Here is a 21,354-nt window from a genome sequence, read left to right as displayed (position 1 = left end):
CCACAGGTCACACATGAACCATGGGCACTTCTGAGACCTCAGTCATTCTCTGAAGGTACATCCCCAACATCAGTATTTCAGGTTGAAGATAAAGAGATCTGACACTGTCTTGCAGTTACAAATACAAGCTATTTCCAGTCATTTTGGGACATTCGAGAGGACAGAGTGCTTTCAACTTCCTTGGTGAAGACTATGGAAATAGGTCTCTTAGTTGGAAGTGGGGGAGGAAGAGTGAGAAGACAGGGGAAAATGAAGAAATTAAACTGAGGAACAGACTGGAAACAGTCTGACATTTGTTTCAGGAGATAGACAACATGGGCAGGCCAGAGTTTAACGCCAGTTGTGTGGGAGGGAGTACAGTGTGGGAGCCAGTGAAAAAGGGGACCTTGAATTATGTCTGGGAAAGAGTATTAAAACTGGAAGATCTGAGGGAGGACTAAAGTGGACAGTGTAAGAAGGCTGGAACTGCCCCAGCAATAGGGAAATCTGAAAGAAATGGTGTGTGGCTGGGTAGGAGTAGTTAAGTACTCCTGTCTCAGTCTCATTTGGCACAGTAAAAGTGGTTGCATTTAGAAAAATAGGACATCAAACTTCCCTCATGAACCCAGAATGGAAAACACAGTTTAGGGGCTTTGCACATCCCCCACTGCCCTGAAATATCTGCAAGATCCACTGAGTGGTCCAGTCTGCCTCATAGAAAACAAGCCTCTCAGTGTTTTCAGCAGGACACTGGTATCTAGTGATTGTTAATGCTTCTACTCTATTAATTGAAGTAAGAGAGCTTTCAGTGGCCAACACAGACTCCAACCCCTCTGGCTCTCCTGGGAGTCACTGTGACCCTGCATAATGAAATACCTATTTTGGCAGTCTACTTTTCTTTTTTTTTGCCTCTCAAATATGGGAAATTACATACCTCAAACTGTGTGAAAAGAACCTTGCAGTAGCAATCAGATGTGAGGAAGTGCCAGAATCAAATTGCCTCTCCAGCCTTGATTCAACCCTTTTTTGCATAGGCATTATCTTTAATAGCATGATCATATACTTCTCCCTCCTGCCGGGCACAAAATGGACAGCACTGATGATAGATGGGAGGATATAACAAAGGGAGACTGTGCCCATGGGATATGGATGTCTTATAATAGCACAAAAAGAAAAGAGGATTCAGGTGCAGTAATAATGCAGAACAGCCATTCCCCAGGAATGACCTGGACTGCAGGTATCACACCGGGGAAGTAATAGGAGATGGTTACAGCTCACAGCTTCTCCCACTAAATCTAGGGCTTACCAGAAGAGGGAGGATGGTTTCACCATTGTCCTTGAGGGCTGGTAGTATTTCTGCTGTTCAGCTCCTATGCAAAGCCAGGCAAGCAATTTAAACCAGCTCCCTCCCTCACCGTTATAAATTGTACAGCTTCATTTTCTGGGTCCCTGGCTAGATACTGTGGTGTCTCTGAGCTGCAGAAATGCTGAGCACTCACAGTCAACTACCACATAAAATATAGCTCCATGCTGTGCAAAGTCAAACTCTAACCAGCAGAAACCGGACACTCTAATCCAGCAAACATTTCTGTCCTGCCACTTGCCCCACCTGTTCATGGCTAGGCTTGGCGAACGAAGATTTGGGAAAGGCTCTATCCACATTTGTTACAGGCACGCTGGTGGATAATAAGGCCAATATGAGATAGACATATCCGGTTTGCAAAAGGCACAGCAGAAGGACTCCTTAGATGGTGTATTCTGCAAGACACGATTCTTTCTGCGCTGTCTTTTCTCCTCAAGGGTGATCCTGCGTGTGTTCTCAAAGGAGACAGCAACATTATAGATGGTGTGTCTCCAGACCTCCCAATTGGAGGCCAGAGTAGACCAGTTATGTTGATCAATATGACCAAGGCTGAGATGTTGTTTCAGGGAGTCCTTGTATCTTTTCTTTGGGGCTTCTCTCTTGCAGCAGCCGGTGGCAAGTTCACCATGGAGCAAGATCTTGGGGAGGCGGTGGTCCTTCATCCTGGAGACGTGCCCTGCCCAGCGCAGCTGTGTTCTCAGCAACATGGCCTCAATGCTTGTGACTGCTGCTCATTCTAGAACAGATGTATTGGTCACATAATCTGACTAGTGGATATTTAGGATTGTACGGAGGCAGCATTGATGGATGGTATTTACATTCAATACCATACTGATGGAAGCCTATTCAATCTAAGGCGACTGAAGGCCCACACTAAGACCTTAAATCATCTTGTCCGGGAGCTGCTCTGTGCTGATGATGCTGCCCTTGTGGCCTACGCAGAAGCAGCTCTGCAGCATTTAACATCCTGCTTTGCAGATGCTGCTGAGCTCTTTGGACTGGAAGTCAGCTTAAAGAAGACAGAGGTTCTACATCAACCTGCACCTCAAGAAGTCTTCCATCATCCCCATATCACCATTTGCCAATCAGAGCTCAAATCAGTCCAGCAGTTTAATTACCAAGGTAGCCTCATCTCCTCAGATGGTAAGATTGACAGAGAGATAGACAACAGGTTAGCAAAGGCATAGAGTGCTTTTGGAAAACTCCACAAAAGAGTTTGGCGTAATAAACACCTGAGGAAAAGTACCAAGATCAGTGTTTACAGAGCCATAGTGTTGTCTACTCTCTTATATGGATCCGAATCATGGGTCATCTACCGCCACCACCTGCGTCTCCTAGAACGCTTCCATCAATACCCCACCTGTAGAGTCATGTTAATGACATATCCGTTGGGCTCTTGAAAAAATAAATCAAGTATTTTTTGTGAAACTCACAGACAGCAGAGAGCTGAAAGCTATAGGAAAGTCTAAGGAAAAATAATAATGCTGAATTCAGTACAGGAACTGGCAGAAGGGAGCAAGAGAATACTTGACATCACATGATGAATACCAAAAAGAAAATTAAATACTACTCGCTCATTAACAGAACATGGGACAGTCTGTGTGCTGAAAGAGGAAGAGAAGAAGCAGAGGGATCAACATGTAGATCTATAATTAATACTTATGACCCACTCATTACACCCAAAATAGCCAAACTGAGATTGCAAAGCTAACCTTAATTCTGCTATTCTTTGACTTCCATGGCTTGACCTCTCAAATTAGCTAATACACTTTTGATGAAGGCTGGTGTTTGGCTTTTCATTTGTCTGTGTGTATTATCTGCAATCATAATTTAAAGAATTTAAGCTTTAGAAGTCACTGAAATTTATCGGTAGAAATTCTTCAAATCCAACCCTCAGCCAGCAATTGTAAATAAAACTTTTCCTTTGTTATTCTTCCTAATAGCAAAGCTTGCATTGTCACATGGAACACTTGAGGAATGGGATTGAAGTGAAACAGAAATCAAGTTTTTATAAGTTAACATCATCTATACTTAGCAAGAATGCGTAAAACTAAAAAATATTTTGATTTGATTAAGAAAATCAGTAGCTACAATAATTAGAGATATTAAAACTTCACATCCCAATCTAGGTTTTGAAAGTTGAATAGATTTAGACATTTATTACTTTTCCTGTTTTCTATTTTTGCTGCAAAAATCTATATTATTATGTTCCTTGCAGCTACTTTTGGCATCTGGTTTGTTGGTACATGACTTTAACTACAGATCCCATTGAAAGCAGTATTTTTTGTTGTTTTTTTTTTTGTCACATCATTAATATCTTCATTCAAAAATCATACACCTTTACTTCAATTAAACCATTCACCATGCAGTAAACAGCTTGGTGACCTCACAAGCAACCACTGACAGCTACTAAAAAACTGAAAGATTGCATAACACCTGCCCTTACCTTCAAGAATATTGTTATATTTCATGTGCTATCAATTGTGGTGATCAGGAGAGGTGCCTGAGGACTGGAAGAAAGCAAATGTCACCCCAGTCTTCAAAAAGGACAAGAAGAAGGACCCAGGGAACTACAGGCCAGTGAGCCTCACCTCAATCACCGGAAAGCTGATGGAGCACCTCCTTCTGGAAGCCATCTCTATCCACATTGATGACAAGAAGGTGATCAGGTGTAGTCAACATGGATTCACTAAAGGTAAATCATGCTTGACTAACCTGATTGCCTTCTATGACAAAACAGCTACCTGGGTCAATGAGGGAAGAGCAGTGAATATTGTTTACCTCCACTTCAACAAGGCTTTCAACACTGTCTCTCACAACATCCTCACAGGCCAAGTCAGGAAGTGTGGGTTGGATGAGTGGACAGTGAGATGGATTGAGAACTGTCTGAACAGCAGATCCCAGAGAACTGTAATCAGTGCTGCAAGGTCTAGTTGGAGGCCTGTCACTAGCAGTGTCCCCCAAAGGTTTAATACTTAACATATTCATCGATGACTTGGCTGAAGAGATAGATGCCTCCTCAGAAAGTTTGCTGGTGGTACAAAACTTGCTCATACCTCAGCATGTTGTGCAGCCCTTCAGAAGGACCTCGACAGGTTGGAGAGATGGGCAGAAAAGAACTATCTGAAGATCCCCAGTCAAATACAGGGTCCTGTACCTTGGGAAGAATAACCCCCTGCATCAGTACAGGCTGGGGACCAACCTGCTGGAAAGTAGCTCTGCAGAGAAGGACCTGGGGGTCCTGGTGGGCAACAAGCTGTCCATGAGCCACCAATGTGTCCTCGTGGCCATGGCCAATGGTGTCCTGGGGTGTATTAGGAAGAGCATTGCCAGCAGGTCGAGGGAGGTGATCCTCCCCCTTTACTCAGTCCTGGTGAGGCCACATCTGGAGTACTGTGTCTAGTTCTGGGCTCCTCAGTACAAGAGAGACCTCGAGCCACTGGAGCGGGTCCGTGGGAGGACTACAAAGATGATTAAGGGACTGAAGCATTTCTCTTAATGAGGAAGGGCTGAGGGAGTTACATCTGTTCAGCCTTGAGAAAAGGTGTATACAAGTGTCCAAAGGGAAGTTGTCAAGAGGATGGAGCCAGCCTCTTCTCGGTGAAGCCGAACCATAGGGCAAGAGGTAATGGGCAGAAACTGACGTGTAGGAAGTTCCACCTGAGTATGAGGAAGAACTTTCCTGTGCAGGTGACCACGCATTGGAACAGAGACCAGAGAGGGTGTGGAGTCTCCCTCACTGGGGATATACAAGAACTGTCTGGACACAATCCTGCACCATGTGCTCCTACATCAAGGAGCAGAGTGGTTGAACCAGATGACCCACTGTGGTCCCTTCCAACCTCACCTATTCTGTGATCCAAAGACAGACCCGGCAGCAGCCAGAAGGGACACCTTGCCTGAGTCACGGGAATGGGAACCATCTCCTGAGCCAGGTACTGTGCCAACCCTCTTCTACCCTCTTCATACCAGACTGGGGTGAACCACCTTCTCACTCAGGCCATGGCTTTGGTATATCGGTGCTGAGGGTGAGGATGACGAGACAAAAAACAATTTTATCTCCTTTCCTATACTCAGTGTTAGTGCCCAAGCCCAGCACTAATGTTTTTCTGCAGACCTGTTAGATGTCATCACCCTTCAGCACTCAGATTTGTTTTGGCTTTTAAGCATTTCTCTAATTCTTTTTACAAGGAAACAAAATCTGATCCTTCATAAAACGTCAGCTGTTAGGATGAAGCTGCATCTGCACTAAGAGGAAATTAATAGCAAATGTTTATCCTGGCCACTGGTGAGTGTGTGGTGTTTTCCCTCCCTGCAGTCAGTCCAGGATTTCAGTTTTATGGCCTGTGGCTGTTAAATCTCGGCTCTTCAGATGACATATGCATAATAAGTATGTCTATTCCCTTAGCCCACTCCAGTTACTAGGATATAAGATGTACTTTAATCCTCTTTGACTGTGGCCAGACCTTCACTGAAGAAATGGTGGTGACAGCTTATGCTGCTATCAGCTCTTCAGACTCTTGTTCCTACTTTGCTCACCATTATCACTTCCTGAACAACTCCTGCAAGATAGATTGTGTGATTAGTTTGAAATGAATGAGGGGAGGCATCTTTCATGACTTTAGATAGGTGTAAACCACACATCAGGAGCACTTCAGGGTCCTCAGAAACACTTCAGAGCAAGAGTTAACTTTGATGAAGTCCATTCCTGGTGTGTCTTTATTGCCTTCGAGGAACCTCATTTTGGTCCTGAGTCCTTTGACGGAAAGTCTACCACAATAAAAGCAAGGCAGAAAAACACGCCCACTACTTTTTAAACCTCTATGATTTGTGGGTGTGTCAACCTGAATTAGGGGTTTACTCTTCTTAGCGAAGTCAGAACTAGTTTGGGGTTGAAATTAAAACCATTTGCTAAAAAAGAGATACCCATTAGAGGGAGGGAGTATATCATCGGTATATTTTAAAAACACAAATCTTAATTCAGGACCTTATTTTAGACACAGGTAATGGTAATGAACGGTGGTGAACCTAAGAGAGAAATTATATTTTCATCAGTCTGTGTATGATATAAAACACTATTGCCTCCACATCCTCTTCCCAATAGGTTAATTCTTCTTTTTAAGTTGAGATACTTGAATCATTACCTTACTTTGCTTTCTGCCACAATTTTTCACATCCATGAAAATGTTTAGCAACAAAGTACCTTAAAAAGATCATAAGCAGAGCACAGATACTACCAGCAGGATATTTGTATCCTTTGAATAAGGCAATCAAACTTCCACCCTCCTTTATCATCTCTTACCTCTACTCAGTTGGCATGGTTGAAATATTATAGCCAATCTCATCAAAACAATCTGAAAGAAAAGTCAGGATCCTTTCAAAGCCCAGAAATATTACTGGAAGCACAGAAAGCTCATCTTTACAAAAATTATTAGATCTCAAGTTTGCTTCCTGCAAAAAGGTTAAAGGGCCTACATCCAATTAATAGTATGTATCTACTTCAGTCCAAGACATAATTTAGTTGTGACTATACTTTATAGTACCCCAGTCACTTCTAGACTATAACTACTGTGGCTGTGTTTTTATTTTATCCTAAGTATGTCTTTGGTCTAAGTGTGATTATTTCAGGTTTATTTTGGAGCTTCTTAAATAAACTCTGCAAAAGCAGTGCTTGAATTGCCATGTATATGAATGTTTGTGGGGTTTATTGTTATGTGAGATGTGTATTCAGAAAAAGGAACAAATTCAATTTTTTTAATTGATTTAAGAACAAATTTGAAAGGACAGCTGTCTTAGCTAGAGATTTTATCTTCCCGTTTTAAAAGTATTTTCTCTTTTTAGCAAAAAATATCGTGGTTGTAACTAAAGGTTCTACCAGTCTTCAGCTGCTTCTAAGTGCAGGTTGGATGGAGTTCTACCATTAACTTCATTGGGAGTAAGGACAGACCTGTGAAATAAGCTGGGGTGTAACTCCTCACCTTAAGAAAAAAGAGGAGTAGATGAAGAGAAATTACAAGACAGCTTGATCTTTAGCACTGGTAGTCAACCTTTAGGACTGAAAAAACCCCTCAGAGTCGGTATTTCGCATTTCTGTGTCGCTCCATGCCGGGGGGGGCTGATCAGTGCCATGGCCCATGCCGGCATCAGAGGACAACCCCTCTAAACCCTGTCTGAGGGACCAGTGGGACTGGGATGCAGGGAGCTCAGCTGTTCCCAACCTTCACTCACCCCTTAACCCAGCCGGGAAGGAATAAGTGGTGCTACCCCGGAGCCAGAGTCAAAATTGTTTGTGTGAAGGGAAGGAGGGTGTCTTGGTTTTGGCTCACTTTCTCATTCAAAGGGACTTGCATAAAGGGAGGCTATTTCCCTGAGCTTCAGCTTCCATCCTAAACAAGTCCCAGAGCTTTGTCCTGAATCCTTTTCTTTCCAAAGGATCAATTGCAGGCTGGAAACCACAGGACTGGATCTTGGAACATCCAGCTTCAATGGACCTTCAACTACAGCAACAAACCTGGTGATGTTTTGTAAATCCTCAGAAAACAGTAGTGAAAGTCTAAATTCCTATGTTTTCCAACTGGTCACTACATTCCTGGACAATAAGATTATTACTGTGTCACCCCTGGACAGAGGGAGGCCAGGCACAGCCCTGCTTCCACCCGCAACCTTCAGAGCCAACTTTCCAACGTGCCAGACCACAAGAAGAGAGGCCAAGTTATAACATTTAGATGAATGTGGAAAGCTAAGGTATTTTTCCCTTCCTACAGCATAGTGATCACTTGAATGTAAATTCCCATGCCCTTCTCCTGGCAACCTAGAGGAGAGGACAAACAACAATCCCTGGAGCAAGCCCTTGTCCACAGAGATACGTTTCACTCTTCCCATCCAGCTTCACAGGCCACAATGGAGTTCAGTGCAATGACACAGCCCCGTGGCTTGTGCATACCAATATTCTAGATCCTTTCATATATTCTCCCTGATGTCTCAAATAACATAACAGGGTTAGCAAAACCCACATGCACTGAAAAAGATACAATATATGCACTTCATGCATCAGCTCCAACACTAAAAGCAGAGATATAAAAAGCAGGTGTTCATAAACCGGGGCATTGAAACTACTGTGGGGAAAGGATACGTGTTAATCTCTAAATAAGGTGCCATAGGGAGGAATACTTTTATAACCCAAGAAAATGTTAAAGTAAGTTTAAACTTTACCACAAAGTCCACCTTGCCTATTTACTGTGTGAGGTGATATATCACTTCTACGTGAGCAATAAAGATAAATTGTGTTTTAAGGCAGGACTATGAAAATTACAATGTGGATACAACAGTCCCTTCCCCTTGAAGCATTCCATTTCTTCTTATCATTTGACATATAATCTAGAAATGGGGCTATTGGAGGCAATAGAGGCTTGAAAGAGATTGAGGCTGAAGAAAGTAAATTTCTTTTCTCTCCCATGTTATACCCATCCTGCTTGTATTTGAGCAAATTGTTTAACAGTTCTCATTGTTCCCTGGAGATAATATGTAAATAATTATAAATGTTATTCATTAGTACCTCTGAGGAAGTGCACTTTGATTATCCCAAATGAACTGTGTCATTCCTGGGATTTATTATTAGGTTGATGTATATATGTATTGTGTAGTTAGGGTTAAGAAAAACTCAAGTCAAACTGAAATTTATGACACAGTACTTCTCAGTGTCCACGGTCAGAAACAGTGGTTGATGGTGTCTTGGTGGCTTTTGAAGACCTTCTGTCATTTGAGGAAAGAGAGATGCGTTAAATCTTAAAAAATAAAAAAATAATAATAATTTAAAAACAAGTAACATATACTATAACACAGTTCTCTATTTTTGAAGATTTTTTTTTAAACCCAGTTCTTGTGAGAACAGAGTAGAATAGTTATCGGTTGAGCCTGTTACACAAACTAAAAGGCGGTTGTGCCTGTGCCTTGACTGACCCTGCAGCGCAGCGCCATCTGGTGCGAACGCCTGGAATTGGCTCCCACAGGGAAGCGCGTTCCGGCTCTAAAAAATACGTGTTTCATTTCCACATCCATTTCTAGCAGTTGCATTAGGCACTTCGCCCCCTTTTATGAGATAAATCATCCCACAATAGCCTTGTCAGTTAGACAAGTATCATTATCTCGCTCTGCGAGTAGCTACGCCGAGGCAAGCAGGTAATCCGAGTTACAGCGGGAATCAGTGTGGAAGTCGGGATCGGATTCAGGATCCTTGATTTATAACGCTGCCCAGCAGCCACCCAACAAGAGGGAGAAGCTCGGGTCTCGTGCTTTGGCGTTAAAGTGTGAGCTGCAAAAATTTATTCTTGCTGCCACAAACCTAAGGAACAAGGAATGTTCAGGGAAATTAAGACATGGCAAAATCAAAACTAGTTAGAGGGAAAAGACTTTTTCACCTATTCTGCCTGCAGAACTCATTGCTAAAGGACATCCTCAAGGCCAAGAACTTATCCAAATTCATTATATTTTCATACAATGCTGGGGTCAGAACTTCTTACCAGCAACCATTTTTGCTGACAAATTTGGAAACTACTAATAATCCCATGGTTTCAAGTTTAAAACTCTCTGATTTTACAAAGTAGTATCAGCTGAGATGCTGGCTAAAGCAGATTATCCTATATTTGTGGGGAAACTAACACTGTCCTTTACATTACCCATTCCTTCCTGGACCAGTTGAAGAAAGATCCTTCAATTTTGGGGGTACAGTAATTTTCTTGATCCTACAAGAGAGGGGTAAGCTTTCCATTCTGCCACAGATTTCCCATGTGATCTTGGGCAAGACACTTAGGGTGCAATTAGATGTGCTTGCTGATCTGGTGTGGCATGTTGCCACCAAAGGGGACCTCCTCCTCCTTTATCCTCCAGCTCATTGTGTCAGGAGTCCTCACTTTCTGCTGAGCGGTTTCATCTCACCAAACTAAAAGAAACCTACCAGCAATCCAGAGGGCAGAATAATTCAGAAGTGACCTTTTCAGCAGAAATGAACTTGCATATTTAAGCTACAATTTAATGACACAGGATGAGCCACTCTGACAGCTCATCACCACCAAAATAGAAAAGTTCCCTCTCTACAGTCAGTTCCTCATTCTCTCTCATTGCTGGTATTCATTTGGATCTACTTCTGGTGTCATTGACCCCTTTGAGCCAGAACTCACAGCAAAAGATAAACTCTACAAAATAAAAAAACTTCTGTTAGGTTAATGAGTTTTAACTGGTTTATAGCAAAATCCAACTATACCAAGACTGAAGGCGAAGCAGTGGGACTCTGCATCAGGGAAAGGGAAGAGGGGAGGAAAAAGGGCAGTGGGGAAAGAATGAGTAAAGGAGAAAGGTGTTGGGAAATTGCCTCTCCTTCTAGTCAGTCATCAGCTCTGTTCAGTTGCTCATGAAATCAAGCCCAAGCTGTCATCTCACAGTTAACGATCATCAGACGACCATGTACAATGAAAACAGGAGCATAAAAATTACTTATATAAATTTCCTGATTCTTTCCCTTCTCTAGTTTTGACTTATCTCATTTGCTTTCTAATTATACTATATTAGATTTAAACATATCAGAAAAGTGTTCTGAAAAATGCAATTATTTTCCTCTCAGTAAGGTTTTTATGAGTATTAATAAGGTAAATGTAACCAAATTCACTTATAACTGAGGGATTAAGCCTTATCGCTGCAATGACACATAACCAAATTCAGATCTATTCTAATAATCTGTTGATGGAGCCTACATCTTCATCTTTATCAGACAGACAAGCAGCTGGGGCTATAAAGTATATTGTAATAAACAAAAATGAACATGAGTGAATAGATGTTTCCTCACCCTTCACACTGGCAGAACTGAATAGCTAGTTTGTAGAAGAAAGTGACACAGACAAGGGTGTAAGAAGGTGTAAAGAAAAAAATCTCTCTGTTCCAACTTTCCTATATTATGTAAGCTGTATATTCATCAATGCCTCTTAACCCCAAAGATAATTTGTATCTCTATTTATGCCATGACAGTGTTTGTCCTAGAGTTTCGTCAGGATTATTGCCTGCTCAGACGAGGGTGTAGGGCAAACTCCAAGGAGGAGATACCAGTGGCAAAGCTCCTGCTGACTTCAGTAAAACCAGGATGTCATCCTGGACAATGGGATGAAAAAGTTCCCGTAGCTCTTCTGAGGTAAGGGAGACGTACGCTAATAACTAAATAATTGGCCATGAACAGGGGAGGAAGGTAATCTGATTTTACACAAACATGAATTCTCAGGTCTCAAAACTGAGCTTCCCCTAGTCTGGCCTAATCTTTCATGAAGAATGATGGATTCCTGCCTATAATAAAAAAATGTATACAACTCTAAAATAAAGACAAGGGTGTAACTTTATGAGTTACCTGCTGTTATAGCCAGTAGGTCCTACACATGGGCTGCCCCACAGCACTGTAAAGTACAGCCATGGTCAAAGTCAGACACCATAACATGCTGTGACTGCTCTCAAGATGGACAAAAAGGACTGACTGGAGAAGACTGGCAGGGGGCAGGGTGCTAACCCATACTTCTCTGAAGGTTATGTGGACTTTAGGGTCCATGAAATAACATCAGAAATCTCAAAGAAGGCTTCTTTGGTGTTTTTTATCTACTTCCTCTTCCAGTTTGAACCAGCATCAGCAGCTGAAGACCAAAGCTTGGAGTTTTGAGGAAAAAAGTTAGGTTGGTTTTTATTATGAGTAATAATATTTACAGTACAATAGAGCCTGGAGGCCAACAAGATTGGGATCCATTGTAGTAAATGAAAACCACTTGTCTCCAAGTAATTAAATAATTAAATTATTAAATCATGTTTAGAACTTCTTAAAAAGTACTTATTTTATCTACACATGAAACAACCAAAACTCCTCTAGTATTGGGGTAAATGACAGGAAAACATCTTCTGCAGACAACTCCATAGCTACCTTCAGGACCTTTGCCACTGTCACGTGGCTGCCTCGTGGCAACCTGTTCATCCTCCCAGTCCCTTAAAAAAACACTTTCCTGGCCAAGCCAGGCATACTGATACAAAACTGGGGTGTAGACCAGACCAGAGATAGGGAAACTTTGCTAAACAGGTGTGGTTCATTATTAGACACTTCATGCTTTCTATTTTTACCTTAATCTCTTTGCTCTTCCCTCAGGGCTTGTGTAGTCTAGAAAAGATTTATTTTAAAACTTATTAGCTCAAGCATTTGAGCTAATATATTTAAAACCCCTGGTTTCTGATCCTCACTCAAAAAGTGGCTACTTTAATCTCCCCAGGCAGGGTGTAAGAGTCCCCTTTTCTCCACTTGGTCCTTTCAGAGGACCAGGGTGTCCTGACTGCTCCCTTCACTCCTTCACCTAATTAAACCACTTTTCCATCAATTGATGATGAAAATACCTTGTGCTGTTTATTCCAGGGCTTAAACAGGTGTTAATTAAAACACTTTAGCTAGCAGTTTTAAAAATACACCTTTTATCCTAGGGCCTCAGATACAGGAGCAAGTTCCTGCAAGGCAGCTGAGCCCTGTAGCTGCGCAGGCGCTGTCAGCTGCCTCCAACCTCTGCTTGCCTCTCCGGCCCTAATCTCTGCAATCTTCACACACACATCATCTACAAGCCAACAGACAGGCTATGTTTGCTAAGGAGAGCAATTATTTAAATGTCCCCCAATAAATTCCCAATCCCATTTCAATTAACATATGTAAAACTCACTATAATGTTCCCCGTGCAGCCCCTGTATCGCTTTAAAACTGCGTAGCCACAGTTTGAAGAATTAGTTATTTGCCATTAGGAGAATAACGGCACATCTGCCACCTTGATCATCGTGTTTGTATTATTATCAACTTTTGTCTGAGTGCCAAGTAATTTAATCAAACTTGAGAGAAGAAATAATAATGTTTCAGTTGAACAATGGCGTGGCCCTTTGAAAAGGCAGAGATTTGCTCTAGGGTACACTAAAAGGAGAGAAGGTCTATAAACAAAGGGTAACACTGTGAAAAATTTATCTGTCAAATCTAGCTATTTTTTTTTCCTACTTGCAAATAATTCTCCAGCAGATTGCAACTACTATAAATGTATCACCCTTCAGCAGATATGCTATGTAACACATTGCTTCTTTAGAGATTGTTGGCAGTTTGTTCAGTTTAGCATTTATGGCTTCCTTTTTATGCTGGTTCACAGCACATTACTTTGTTTCTCTGCTCCAACTGGATAGTCCAAACGAAAATGCAGAGTTGTCTTGGATAAAGAAAAATTTTTAAAAAAATAAATAAATAAAAAGAAAGAAACCAAGGGAAAGAAAAGTAAGCAAGCAAGCTGAGGACATGTTAAAATGTGTGAAATCTTTCCTTGTCATTTACAGTGTCAGGAAGATCATTGTATCTGGTTTTGCTCCCAGATTGTTTAAGCTACTGATGGAGGAAGAGAAGGCATAAGTCATATTTACTGACTGCCTGGAAAACTGTTCAGCCGGTGTAAATTCTTTGCATGTGAGTGCATGTCCATGTGCCGTGTTGTTTGCAAAGGGTGCAGTCCCTTATCCTTGGCCCTTTTGTTTGAGCAAATGCTTAAGTGCCAAGCCTTGGTCAGAGACATCTGGAAACTGCTGCCTATCCTCCTTGCAGCACACACAGCACACACTTCTGTAGCTGAAGCCGGTTGTCTTTCTCTCATGTGATGCCATCAGTGGATAACCGTGGCTAAACCAGAGTGGCTTCTTTTTTTGCTTCCTAGGCCTTCTCTGCCCCTGTAATTCTCCATTGCCAGATGCGTAAAACAAAACTGGAGCTCCCAGAAAATATTATCCCAGGTTGTAGATCCATGCAAGCAGGGGATGACAATGTATTGATAACAATAGAAAGAGCACAGGCTGTTGATCACCAAGGGTAGGCCCTAACATCCAGGCAGGAGTCTATCTGTCCACAGTAGTTTCCTCTGAAAGAGAATGAAAACCCCGATAGCTCTGGACAGTGAATTTATAGAAGTAATGGTTGACAAAAATTTCTGCATTGGCAGGATGTTATGGATGCCCTCAGCAAGTGACCAAGCAGCAATCAACTTTTGCATCCCCATTTTTTCCCCCCTGTTCCTTTGATGGTATGGGTTATTAGGCTGGGATATGCTTTATGGGGGTAAGAAAGCCAAAACCCAATGTGAAAATGCTTTCAGATCATCTGAAGAGAGCAATATGAAGGTTAGAGTTTATATGACTGTTTACAAGAATGTTGTTATTACCATGCTATAAAAAAGAAAGGAATGTGACCAGACTAGTACAGAACATCAAAAGAATTGTAGAGTCATTTTAATGAGTTACTAGAAACTAAGTCAGGTTCTGCTGTTTTGAGGCTATATGGTTCTATTCTGTGCAATGGATTTAAGTCACTTAGCAACCTTAGTACAAGTTGTAGCACGTTGGGGCATGCTCCCAGCTGGTGTTTAATGCTTCCAGCATCCCCAGATGGACAGCCTGTCCTATCCCTGTTTTACAATGTAGGAAAAGACAATTAGAGCCCAGAGGTCTGCTGCTCTGCTACCTGACCTTGTGCAGGCAGTGACAGTTGAGTAAGAGAAGTGAAAAGTGGAGTGTATGGGTGTCTGTTCAGACCACTGCGTACGTGGGAAAATAGCAGCAAAATCAAGCCAGGAAAGTCATGCTTCTACGGATTTCATACGGATTTCATATGGATCATCATCATCATCAAGTAGCTACAAGTAATGGGAGGCTGAAGTAGGCCATATATAATGCATCTATGGCAAGAAATTTAAAGAAATTTTCAAAGTTAATAGGAGTTTATCTAACAGTTTTGCCTTAGAAAACCTCTATCGTGTTTGCAGCGTATTTGCTGATATTTTCTGATTCATTTTCTTTCCTAGCAGTAATTCTTTTTTATGATACCAAAATGTCACCTACATACCAAGCATACAGGGCACCTCAGAAGTTCCAGAGATTTTGTATTTAATACAAAATATCCACAATGACATTTAAATCAAAGTGCACAATTCAGAATTACTCTGGGCTCTTAAGCTGAACCTATAACTACACTTTCAGAGCAGTCTTGGACCAGACCTTGAGACAGCCTGCAGAGTCTTTTAAAGTACAAATCTTGACTTTTAAGGTGTTCCTTTCACCATGACAGGGGAACTGGAACTAGACAATCTTTAAGGTCCCTTCCAACCCAAACTACTCTTTGGTTCTATGATTCTATGATACTGAAATGTGGTATCAGTGAGATATTGATTGGCATTTGTCATAAAATAAAACATTTTGTTTTGCTAAAGGTGATGCTCTGTTAATGCAGATTGTATGATTCTAAGATTGCAAAATTTCTCTTTGGAAATTTAGGACTGGTCTATTCTTATGTAGTTATTATGTAGCTTTTCACCTCCAGGTAGCATCCAGATCTATACCAATCATGTATTGTTAAATTATCCAGAGAGGCTGTGAGTACCTGCATGGCTGTTGGAGCTGATGGATTTCTGAAGGAGATTATTACCCTCCCTGAGATACAGAGCTTCACCAGCCTATGAGGGCTTCTTCTGGAAGCTAGAGAAAGATTTGTGTGATTTGTCAAGTATTTGGATGAGCTACCATGCAGTCACCTGCTGGGTCTTCTATAGGGGGCATGGAAAGCTCCTACTCCAAGGGTACCTGAGAGCTTACAAACACAAGTCAACAATTCCTTCTACTTAGTCTGTCATGCCCTGAAGAAAATTTATGGGAATTCAACTTGCCCAAATTGCTCCATTGTAAGTATAAAACATTAAAGAAGGAAACTACCAGTTAAAAAAGGAGGGGGTTGCATTACCAGTGCTGTCTTTTTTCACTTACTTCTATCAACTTTTTAATTGCCCAGTAAAATAACAATAGAGTCACACTCCCATCTTCTGCCCTTTCTAACAGGAGAAAAAAAAATAAGTGCTAGTCATTAAAAAATGAACCATATTTGTGAATGTGCTTTTTCTCCACCCCTTACTCCTTGCACAGAGAGGTGCTTACCCACCCTTCCCTTTGAAGGCAGCTGGCTGGGTTATTGCTCAGATAAGCACACATCTGCACTCCTGAGGTGCTCTGACAGGTTAGCAGAGAAAATACCAGTTAAGGTGTCTCTGAAGAAAAATATGGAGAAAAAATTCCTGCTACTACTTAAGCTTTCTATTCTGTATTGTGTCATCAGCTACTATCTAGGTGCTAATGTTGCAGATCTCTGTTGGGGGGGATGGGTTGTGATGAGGAGCAGGAGTACCCAGATGGATCACTGGAGTGGAGACTGATAGGTACTGAAATATCTCACTATGGCTCTCATTTATAAATCTGTTGGGTTTTGTTTGAGATTTCAAGTAATCAACCACATTGGTGGAGATTATCACTGCTTTTTTTATTTAAAAGCATCTGAAACAAGTCTCCAGTCATGTCTCTGACAAATCATCTGTGAACATCTCCAAGATACATAAATGCAGCACATCAGCTGCTTAAGCAGTTTATCAAATGGACACAAGCTCGTGTGTGGTGTGCTGTGAAATGTATGTGCCATGTTATTATACACCTGGGCTATATGTTTTACAGCAACTTAAATTTGACATTTTCATAGACCAATATTCATGTTATTAATAGCCATATTTAGGACCATGCCATTATCACAAATGTCACACAGACATTTCAAATTTTCAGTCTCCTACTTTTAAATAAGTGTGTGTTTGGTCAGTGCCTGCTTTGGGTGTTCTTTTTCTTAACACACCAAATATAACTGAAATGAAAATTTTCCTTGCAGTGCCTTGCTTATATACCTCTGTTTTCATCCCCCAAATCAACTCAAACTGGTTTCTTTTATTATGGTTTTCTGAGAGTACACAAGAAATTAATGGTTCTAACTGTGAAAATCTGTCCTGGGAAGCTGCCAGAAAAGCAATTCTCCCTGACATTTGCAGCTGCCACCACTGGGAAAAGTTGCCACATTGATTTTGACCTTCTGAAGTCCAGAAGTGGAAATCTCACCTCTCTGTCAGCTTGATGTTGTACCATGCAAGTGTGCACAGTTCTACCCTTGCCTTATTGCTTGAGAAATATCAGCTGACTTTAAAAAAATCGTGATTTAAATAAATAAATTCTGTAAACATCAAGTATATAATTGAAGAAGTTATATAAAGGTTCATATATGCATTCATAAAGGTAAGGATTTAAGTAGTTCTAGCAAATGTGACATGCCTTAGTGCATTCATGCTTCTGTACAGAAGGTTCTTGCCACAAATTATCACCTCATTCCAGACTCAAGACCCAGTACAAAGGAAAATGCTCTTAGACTTGTCAAATCTCAGGCACTGAGCATCCAGCTCACCAGAGCTGTGCTCTGCCACAGCTAGGCCTGGATTTCATGATGCCCTATGCCATGATCTTCCTGCTCTTTGACCCTGCATGCCAGATGTCCTGGCTTGTGGTCCATTAACCAAAGGCAGGGGGAGCAAAGTGGTGCCGATGTCCTGTTCCCATGGAGAGCAGAACAGAGGTGGATGGAGAGCTCCATGCTGTACCAACCAGTGGGCCTGTGGTCCCGTCACACAACCTGATGTAAAACTGTCCTATGATTTGAAGAAAACCCTCTCTTCCCACCTAGGGAACAGTAGGGTAGAAGAAATGGAGCCAGATCTACCTGCTGGATGCAGTGCCAGTGGACACAGGTGGTCAAGAAAGAAAGAGGCTGGGCTGTCACAGGAATTAATCAGCTGCCTCTGTACCAATCAGAACTTTCAGGGCTGCACTGCATTCTTCTCATTACATTTGACCAAGAAAGGCAGGCTAGCTGTGCACGAGCCTCTGGCTCAAGGGAGAGATCCACATAAGCTCAGTGAAAATAAATGTCCAGAAATCCTTGCTGTAACATGCACAGATGAGGTGGCACAGCAGCAGGTATTTTGGGTGGGACGTGAGATGTCAGAGTAGGCCCAGAAGCTCTGGAATCAACTGTAAGTCCATTAAGGGTGGATTTCAGACCCTACAAATTCTCTGGCATGAACATCCAAATGGCTGAGTCCTGGAGCTTACCATCAGAAACGAGTACACTTTCCTGAGAAGTTTACTACAATAAATTTGAATTAAATACCTATGTCCTTAGGAGGCAACATCAAATCCTAAACATTATCTAATTTGAAGGTATTATACATGGTCTCTTCCCCGGAGAGCTGTGAGCAATACCCAATGGAATATCTAGACGGATCTACTTTTTCTCCAGCTGACAAATGTCCAGGTTCCACCTCTGAGCCTGGAAGAAGAGCTCAGCATGCTCATTGTGCAAGGAGCTGCACGACCGACACTTCTGGAGAGTGTATCAGGTCATGTAGACTTGCACCCACTTCACATTTGAACACAAGTCCGAAAGAGCTAGTCTTGACCTGTTCCATGCATGAGTCTTGGGAGGGGTGGAAGAAAACAATACTTGGAGCCCAAAAGGAGACAGAAGGAGTGGGACCCCTGGGCAATACAGGAGACAGATGGAATTCCAGGACATGCTGGTCTGCAATGGACAAAAAAAGCCCAAACCAGCTCCAGGTTACTGGAAGCTGCAAGGATTGGCAAAGGGCCTCTCCATCCCTGAAACCAGCTCTTCTGCTGGTTCCTTGGAGTTTTCAGTGGAGGTTCCAGGTGTATAAAGAAATCTCAGGGAAAGAAGTTTACCCATCTTTTTTTTATTTACTACAGATATTTTGCTTAGCTCTGCGTGAAACCACCTGCCCCACACAACCACAAATAATGCAGCAGTAGAGCAATTTTTCTACCACCCACATAAGATAAGGAACCAAGAGACACGAAGCCTCATTATATCCAAACAAAAAACTTACAAGCAAAAACAAAAGTGTTAACAGGAAGCTGAAAAAGTAGCTGAAGAAATTAGCTATTGTGCAATCAAATACAAAGTGAATTCCAGAGTGTACTTTGTTTTTAACACATCTGCTAAGTGAAATCCATGTTGAAGTTACATTTCAAAACTCATAAAATCACCGTCACTATCATAACTATCATCTTAGTTAAATTCTACCATAGTCAATTTAAAGCAGCTTCCCAGCAGAAACGTGTGAGGTGAGAGGTGGAGGTGCAAAGGTAGGTGGCTCTACCCACTTTTCAAGTAGAAATTAGTTTGCCTTGAGAGCAAATCTCAGGGATGGATGTGCCGACATAAACACGGAAATAGCACAGATTTGCACAACCTGCAGGGTTGCAGGCCATGGTGCTTTCTAGGAGATTTTACAGTATTATTCAAATAACAAATTAAGTACTGCACTAACAAAGGAACAGCATCTATTGCTTATACTTCAGAGGATGACTGATACATTCAGATAGGCATTTGCATGGAGGTGAGATGCTGTGGGACTACTTCTGCACATCACAGGGAAGCAGATTTCTGGAAAAGGAAGGCTTGACACCAGTGAAGAGTTGAATGTGGCAGTCTTTTGACATCTCACACTTTCGCTGTACTTGTCCTGTAACCATCAAAACCTCTGAGGCTGCATTGAAACACTCTCTGACTTGAGGCAGTCAGAAGGTCAAACAACTGCTTCCCTAGCTGCAAAACTTTACCAAAATATTCCAATGCCTCTTTCTTCAGGAGAATAAACGTGTAGTTGGATGCCTATTCATTGCTTAGACCCCAGTGTCATCACTCGAATATGTTGACAATCAAGTCTCTTGCTCATCAAAAATGAAACTTGATCCATCCTTCAAATCCATCCCCTTTTTTCTCAAATCAACAAAAACCCTTCTCTTTTTCACTTACTTTTATGAAAATCATAGAAAACAAGTCTAGCCATGACTTTTAAAACCATCTAATGCATACGTCTCACCGGCTTTCCCAGGCAAAGCTGGAATCAAACACACCGAGCTGTCTCCTGAAAGCTGCAGCAGAGGCAAAGCCAGTCATGTGCTCTGAAGAGTTTGCCCCACAAAAACATGGATTCTTGCTCTTGCCCTTTCTAATTTGTAGTTCACTCCCCTTTTGTTGTAAATGATGACCTTAAAGTGCTGAATCATGCAAAATGTCATCTGAAGGCACCATTTATTTTGAGCTTGATCTCCCTAACAGTTTGACAGGGAAGTGCCACAGTACCATTCCCAGGATTAATAATGTGAGATGCTGCAATACAGAAGGCATCAAAGAGGGACTTCAGCTCAGCAGCTCTGCCTCTGGATAATCCTCCCCAGAGAGTCCTGAAAGTCAACAGAGAGCTCTGCATCATGCTGTGAGCTTGGGCCCATGATGAAAGGTGCTCTAAAAGAGTCAACTGCAAGGTCAATGTGTTTTACACCCATGTGTTGAAAAATAAGTAAGCATCAGTGTCCAATTTAGTTGTCATCACAGAGTGGGACTCCAAGGCAAAGGAATGCTCTAAGCTTGTAAGGACCACACTTCTCTCCTTCCCTTTGATGTGAGTCAAGGTAATGGAGATTCTGCCAAGGTGTGACTAATTCCTTGTTACTACATTGCATAATATTCATATACATTTGAAAAAAAAAGGTCTTTAAGAATTGGAGGGAAAGAGAAACTCACCCCTGACACATTCCACAGAACACAACCAGCAGTACAAAGCGAGTTTTATTAACAGATGGTGAAAGCTCAATTTAAAAAGTACTGTGGGCATTAAAGGAGATTGTTTTATGTCTTTGACATGAATACTCAGGCTAGATGAACTATCAGGAGTTTGGTTTAAGTGAGATTAATGCTTAGTATTTGGAATCCATCCAAACTGATTAGATCTGATTGAGTAAGAGAGCATAACTTTCTATATCACTTTCAAAGTGATATGATTAGGCTGTGTATGTAGTATCTGAAAATGTAAATATAAACAGAAGAGGAGGGAAAAATACCCTTTCAAAGTTTTAAATGCAAAAAAATAATAATGATCCAACTGTATATAAACACTTAAAATTTAGCTGACTATTAGAAGAGTTAGATAAGAAAAAGAGTATTAATGACACATAGAAAGTGTTACAGTAATAACAAGCCTCTGTTCTGCTCTGCT

The sequence above is a fragment of the Manacus candei genome, unplaced genomic scaffold (genome assembly GCF_025592945.1).
Source record: "Manacus candei isolate 608988 ecotype Guabito, Panama unplaced genomic scaffold, ASM2559294v1 h1tg000089l, whole genome shotgun sequence".
Taxonomy (NCBI): domain Eukaryota; kingdom Metazoa; phylum Chordata; class Aves; order Passeriformes; family Pipridae; genus Manacus; species Manacus candei.
This window is presented reverse-complemented; position numbering follows the sequence as displayed.